The sequence below is a fragment of the Epinephelus lanceolatus genome, chromosome 23 (assembly GCF_041903045.1).
Source record: "Epinephelus lanceolatus isolate andai-2023 chromosome 23, ASM4190304v1, whole genome shotgun sequence".
NCBI classification, from domain to species: Eukaryota; Metazoa; Chordata; class Actinopteri; order Perciformes; family Serranidae; genus Epinephelus; species Epinephelus lanceolatus.
The window spans coordinates 7,862,808-7,869,900 of record NC_135756.1 but is presented as its reverse complement, the minus strand read 5'-3'; positions in this window follow the sequence as shown (position 1 = coordinate 7,869,900).

The window sequence follows — 7,093 nt, the reverse complement described above, 5'->3', positions numbered from 1 at the left end:
ATAAAAGCTCCCTTAGAGGGCACTGGAATCGCTAACTGAGCCACTTTCCTCTGAAACATGAGTCATGAATCTCAGTGGTTTCACAAATCCCAGTGACTCAAGGACACCATCTGATGGCCGATGAGCAGAACAGCATCCAGATTGAACTCTTGTCTGTGAGCTTATTTCTGCAACATACGATCCATCTTGGAGATCTTACAAACTCACCTCTTTCCTGGAAGCACGTCTTCAGATGTCACTGCCCCGGGCCTCCATTTGATGTTACCTGAATGAAGCTATTGTGCCTCGCAAACAGTTTTGATCTCTTGTGGTGTGTGTGGACTAATAACAAACTGTGAAATGGATGAAAGAGAGATCAGACCGCCTTAAAATCCTCACCAACTTTCTCCTAATCTCCCCCCTCAGATAATTCTTCTGCGGCCGTGCCAACATTAAGCCCGGGCTCAACAAAGAAGAGAGCAAATAAAAATAATGAGGAGCATGATATGAAGGGAAACAAAGAAAGAGATTAGAGCTCTTTGAGGCCGGTGTTTGATTTAATCTCACGGCTGGTTTGTTGTGCAATGCTTTTCCCAGAATGAAACGATTTTGTTGGTCTTGATGAGTAGAAGAGAGTCAGCCGAAAAGTGCTCCATCACTTCTTTTGAGTAGTTTGTTGATCATCTAAACTGTTGCTGCCACAAAGTGTGTGACAGCTGGAGGATGAGGATTCGTCTGTATCACTTTCTAATAAGGCAGAAGTTTAACCAGTGGCTTTGATAATAACTAATGAATCACTTTCTGAGGCTTTATAATCCAGACATAAGTCATTAAGAAAGAAAAATGGTTGCAAGTGTTCCCTCTCCTCCAACTTGACCTCCTTTGGGCCATTTTTGATCACTTACTTCCTGTTTAAAGTTCTCCAGAGCATCTCAACCAAACTTGATAAATTATTAGAGCTCTTTGTTTTTGTTTATTAACATTAACAGTGGTGCAGTGGTTAGCATTGTCGCCTCACAGCAAGAGGGTTCCTGGTTCCAGGGTGGGGGGTTTGAACCCCGGGGTGGGGGAGCTCGTCTGTGTGGAGTTTGCATGTTTTTTTTCCGGGTACTCCAGCTTCCTCCCACAGTCCAAAGACATGCAGGTTAATTGGTGACTCTAAATTGTCCGTAGGTGTGAATGTAAGTGTGAATGGTTGTCTGTCTCTATGTGTCAGCCCTGTGATAGTCTGGTGACCTGTCCAGGGTGTACCCCACCTCTCTCCTAATGTCAGCTGGGATAGGCTCCAGTACCCCCATGACCCATAACAGGATAAGCGGTTATGGAAATTGGATGAATGAACATTAAAAGTATAGATGACCTCTTGACTTTTGCTGGTGGTTTACTAGAAAGCAGTGTTGTAGTACTCGGGATTGGTCTTGGCTTTTGGGAGACCACTTTTTGAAGGGCTCAGTCTCATCTTGGACCTGACCACATTTTTGCCTGTTCTTGTCTCTGTCTCTTGTCTCAGACAAAGAGGACTCGGGATTTTATTTCATGATTGGTCAAAACCATAACTGCAGGGATTTCGCTAAATTGCCATGAAGGATTTTTGGATAAAGATGGTTAAGTTGATTTCAGCTCCTTAGTGTTTGTATTTGCTCACTCACAGAAAACAAAGTAAAATTTCCAGAGATAAAATTCATCTCTGCAATGCTTTTTGATTATTTTATTGAGACATTTCTCATAATATACGTATATACACACACATATATACAGTAGAATATGGCAATAAAAGAGGTGAATGGTGAGAAATCTTCAGTTGTTTTCTGTTGGTAATTTTATGGGAATCTGGTTCTTTCAGATCAATTTGAGTATTGCTTATGGTTTCCATGTTCCACAGTTTATCATAAGTGTGTCATGCCATATGGGACTCACACTGGTCAATTCTTGACTCTGTCTCGCCATGCCTTGGTCTTGGTCTTAAATTGGTCCCAACCCCTCAAAGTCTTAGTTTTGTCTCAATCTCGATACAATCAGGTCTTGATCATAACTTGGTCTTGGTTTGGGTGATCTTGACTGCAACACTGCTAGAAAGTGAGAAACTTTTGGGTTGTAGCTGCTGCGGAAGTGGGCCAATCAAACATTGCACCAGTAGCCTTTTTTTTTCCTCGATCTGGGTACAAAAATGATCGAATGCAGGTGTCATTTGAATGGAAAAGTTTTGTTACTACTTGGTCCCAGGTTATTTCGGTCAATACCTCAAAGGAATGGAGTGCTGATACCCAGTCCTCAAGAAAAGCGTTGCATCAAGCATCCTTTTCAAGGCGGTCTGACTTTTTGAGTGGCCGCTCCGGGTGCTTCCAGTTGAAAATCTCTTCAGAGGTCGCTGGTGTCCTCAGTGTTTTTCTTCCAGAAAAAAAACCCTCTATATTGACACTCAGCCTTATTATTCCTCTTTGACCTCCGTGGGACATAAGCCTCTATCATTCCTTACCCTTGGTAAGATTAAGAACCTTACCCTCCTACAGGAGCTAGCTAGTCAGTTCTTAAGTTTTAGGGCTGTAGCAGGTCATCTTGGTCTTTCTTTTGCCTGGAGAAGTCCATCTCAGTCCATCCTCTGGGTCCTGCCTCTTCTTTATGTGTGACAATGTCATGCTTTTCTGTATAATTCCAAGGTTGTGATCTTGTTAGGCCAGGAGATGCCACATAAACCTCTCAGGTATCCACTGTTGGAACGCCTCAATCTTTTTCATGGTGCCAGCATTCAGACACATACAATAGGACGACCTTGTTATGTAGATTCGTGGTTCCTAACCTTTTTCCTTCAGGGACCTTTTCTATTATTGGCTAATCTAAATCTGAACGCAATAACTGCAGGAAGTTTCTGTGAAAGGATGAATTTTGAGCACATTATTTCTGGGTTGTGGTTGTCTGCCAAAAGCTGTCATTAATTTACTTTTTATCCATATTTAAGCCTCATTTTCACACACATTCTTTTTTATCTTGGTCGTTTCATTTTCATCTATATGTTTTAACTGGATAAAGGATTTTAGTCGATGGACATCTGGATCTTAAATGATCAGACAAACAAGCTAAGCAAATGTTAGTGGCAGCTCAGCTCCAGCCCCTGCTTTGCCAAACAGTGTTGGAGAAACACTGATTTGTCACAGAAAACTGCTTTATTCAGCATTTTTACTGGTTTAAATCACCAGATCTGTTTGTTTTGGAGGGGATGAGCCCTCTATGGATAATTCGGCTTCGGGTAAAAACCTTCTAAACGTCTGGATCTTAAGTAATCAGAGGAAAAATGTGAGCACGTATGAACAGGTGCTGGGCTAGCATCCCTTGAGCGACAAGTCGAACAGCATCAGAGAAACAGTGATTTTTCAACATGAAACTGCTTTGTTTGGTGTTTTTACTGGTTTTAATAAAGTGGTCCATTTGTTTTGGAGAGGAAGTGACCTCTATGGATAATTTGGCTCCTGGTAAAAGCCTCGGACGATGAACACTGAAGGAATCCTAACCAGGAGAAACTGATTGCAATGTCTTTTGTTATTGTTTTGATTGAGAGGCTCCAGCCATCAGACAATGACTTACTGTACAATCAAACAAAAGAGGTATGACTTGTTTATCAGTCAGCTTTATAGGTATTGGAAGGCAGGTTTTTCAGTTTGGACCAGGCCGGGCTAACTGTTTCTGTTCCTGAGTCCAAACACTTTTTATTTCCCAAACCGTTAAACCATGTTTCCCGTTAATGGCTGATCACTGATCTATGAAGCACCGGTAAATGATTTGTTGACTATTAACAAAGCTATTAGTTCTTTATCAGGCTTTAAATCACTGGATTCGCTCACATCTCATGGAGTATCTTTCTCTTTGAGTTCTCAGGCCTGAGGACACAGTGAACCTCATGACCCTGCTTCCAGCCCGGAGGAGGCAACCCAGCCAGCGCAGGGATGGGATGGCCCTGACATCAATAAAGGAAACACTTATGGTTGGAGTCAGGATGATACAGCATTTGGGATTTGCGGCGAGCACTCTGTGTACTCTAAGAATCTAGCTGGATCCCTTACAGGTCACCCCGTTGCCCCGGCAACCTGCTTTTTGTTTAGCGCTCAGCAGATTCGGGTCCTGGCGTTGGTATCGTGGGGATTTGTGGATTTGAGAGTGCTGGATGTAGAATGAGATACAAGAAATTATAAAGTGTTTGCTGGAGAGTGTGTGTGTGTGTGTGTGAGTGTGAGTGTGTGTGTGTCCCTGCACACTTGTCAAGCAGTAGATCACTGTTTCCCTCCACTTGCTTTATCTCCCCCCCACCCACCCCCCCCGCCCCCCTTTCTCTTCACACACAATTTTTTCTACTCCACAAACACAGGGTTTCGTAGGGAGGCCGGAGCAGGGCTTGATTTACTGTACAGTGGAATTATGGGAAGGGAACGCTTCCCAACACAAGGTGGCCGAAGGGATGGTTTGCCAGCCACCGTGTTGATAGTGGTGATGCTTTACGAGTCTTGCAGATGGATATGATTTGTCTACTCTTTTTTTTATTCGAGGGGAAAGCTTTGACGTGCGCAGCTCTGATATGCATTGTCGCCTGTGTGGAGATCAAAACGCTGGAAGTCTGTCAAAAAACCCCAAAGGCCAAATTCTGCAGTTGCACCGAGAAAGAGAAATAAAGAGAGAAGAGCATCTGTCAGCAGTGCAGCCCTGCGGACCGTGCTGTGGTTGACTGTGAGGTCCCGGTGACCTGGCCCTACTGATGTGCTGGGCCTCAGTGCTGGCTCTGGCCTTGACCAGCAGAGGGAACATGATACTTAAATCATTCATAATTAGCTCCTTCCCTTTGCTTAATAACACATGAAGATAAATGGGTTCCAAGAATTTTCCAAATGGAAATACTTGGTTTGGAATTAAAAGCTAGAAAATGGCCCTACATGCTCTGTATTGTAGTGGTTCACTCTGTCTCCGATTCCTCCTGCTGGCAAACACTGAACAACAACACTTCTCTCCTCAGCACCTTCTCTGTCTTCTCTGGTGGCATGTAGATCAGTACATTTACTCCAGTAGTTCTTAAATACAAATTCACAGCACGTGTACTTCCATTTTATGCAGCTTTATGCTTCTACTTCATGACATCTCAGAGACAGAGACAAACCACTACATGCGTCTGACAGCCTAAAGAAGCAGTGTGCAATATTAAGCAGTGAGGATTGCAGAATGCAGCTGAAACTTCTCCCGGTTAGAATTCATTCAGTGTTCAGGAGGTTTTTACCAGGAGCCGAATTGTCCGCGGAGCTCTCCTTCTCTCCAAAACAAGCTGATCAGATGATTTAAACAAGAAAAAACAGAGCGAAGCAGTTTCACGTTGCAAATGAGTGTTTTTCCGACACTGGTATCTCGGAGATGGTCTGCTTACGTTCACCATTTTCCTCTAATAACTTAAGATCCAAATGTCCAAGAGGTCTTTACTGGACACTGAGTTGTCTGCAGAGTTCTCCTCCTCTCCAAAACTAATGGATTTAAACCGCTAAAAATGCTGTGTGAAGCAGTTTCACGTTGAAAATCTGTTTCTCCGATGGTGTTTGGCTCGTCACTCAAGGCATGCTAGCCCAGCACCTGCTAATGTGTGCTCACCTTTTCTCTCTAATAACTTGAGATCCAGACATTCAGGAGGTTTTTACCTGGAGCCGAATTATCTACAAAAGTCTCCTCCTCTCAAAAACAAACAGACCAGGTGATTTAAACCAGTAAAAATGCTGAATAAAGCTGTTTCACGTTACAAATCTGTGTTTCTCTGATGCTGATTGGCAAAGCAGGGTCTGGAGCTGAGCTGCTGCTAACATTTGCTCAGCTAATTTCTCTGGTAACTTAAGATCCAGACGTTCAGAGGGTTTCTGCCTGGAGCTGAATTATCTGCAGAGGTCTCTTCCTGTACAAAACTAACAGACCTTGGGATTTAAACCAGTAAAAAATAGTGAATAAAGCAGTTTTACATTACAAATCAGTGTTTCTCTGCGTTTTGGCATACCAGGGGCTGGAGCTGAGCTGCTGCTAACGTTGGCTAAATTGTGTTTTTCTGATGCTCTTGTTGCAGAGAGGCGGTGACCTACGGTGGCTGCCGCAAATTTGAATGAGACTTGGCATAACAATGACTTGGTCCCCACATCTCTGAGTACTTACATCACACTGTGAGAGTCAGACGACGGGAGTCACAAATTTGATGATGTTCGACTCAATTTGACAAAATCCGAAATGACTTGCAGCTCGACTTAAATGCCCATGACTCAACACTGCACTTGGTAGTGATGGGACGTTTGTGAACGAGCCGACTCTTTGAACCGGCTCTTTGAAGTAAACAAGTGAACCGGCTCTTTAGAATGAACGAGCCAGTTCCTAATTTCTTTGTTTTTTGCTTTAATTTACTCTGTATTCATTAATTTCAGATTATTTGATCTGGAACAAGTTGAGAGAGACTAGTTTGTGAGGGAGAAAGACAGTGCAGCCGCTCACTCATTCACTTCAAAGAGCCAGTTCAAAGGCTCAGCTCGTTTGGGAAAGTCACATCACTACAATATCCAGATCATGTGACGCAATAAATCAGCAATGCGATTCGTCGTTGAACCCACTAACACCCCCCCACACACACACACAGAGCAAAAAAAAACCAACAACAAACGAACGAACGAACCGCATCTTTGAACCGGCTCTTCAAAGTGAATGAGAGCCAAAGAACCGGCTCTCACAAGTGAACGAGAAACCCCATCACTAGCACTTGGACTTGAGCCTTTTGACTTGAAAATGCCCCATACTCGTCTCTAAGCCAGTTTAGCTCAAAATTTAGTACTTGGGACCTGTCAGTCTTGACTTAAGACTTGAGTGCAAAGACTTGAGACTCGCTTGTGACATGCAGTACAATGACTTGGTCCCACCTCTGGCATTTCCAAGTCAAAAGGATCAAGTACAAGTAAAGTTGCAAGTCTAAAGTCATCACATTTGTGACTTAAGTTTGACTCGAGTCCAAGTCATGTGACTTGATTCCACATCTCTGATTTCCTTAACTTTTACTTCAGGAAAGGATCCAACTACTTTTTTTGTCTCTCAGGAAAATAAAACATTAAAGTTTTGAGACTTC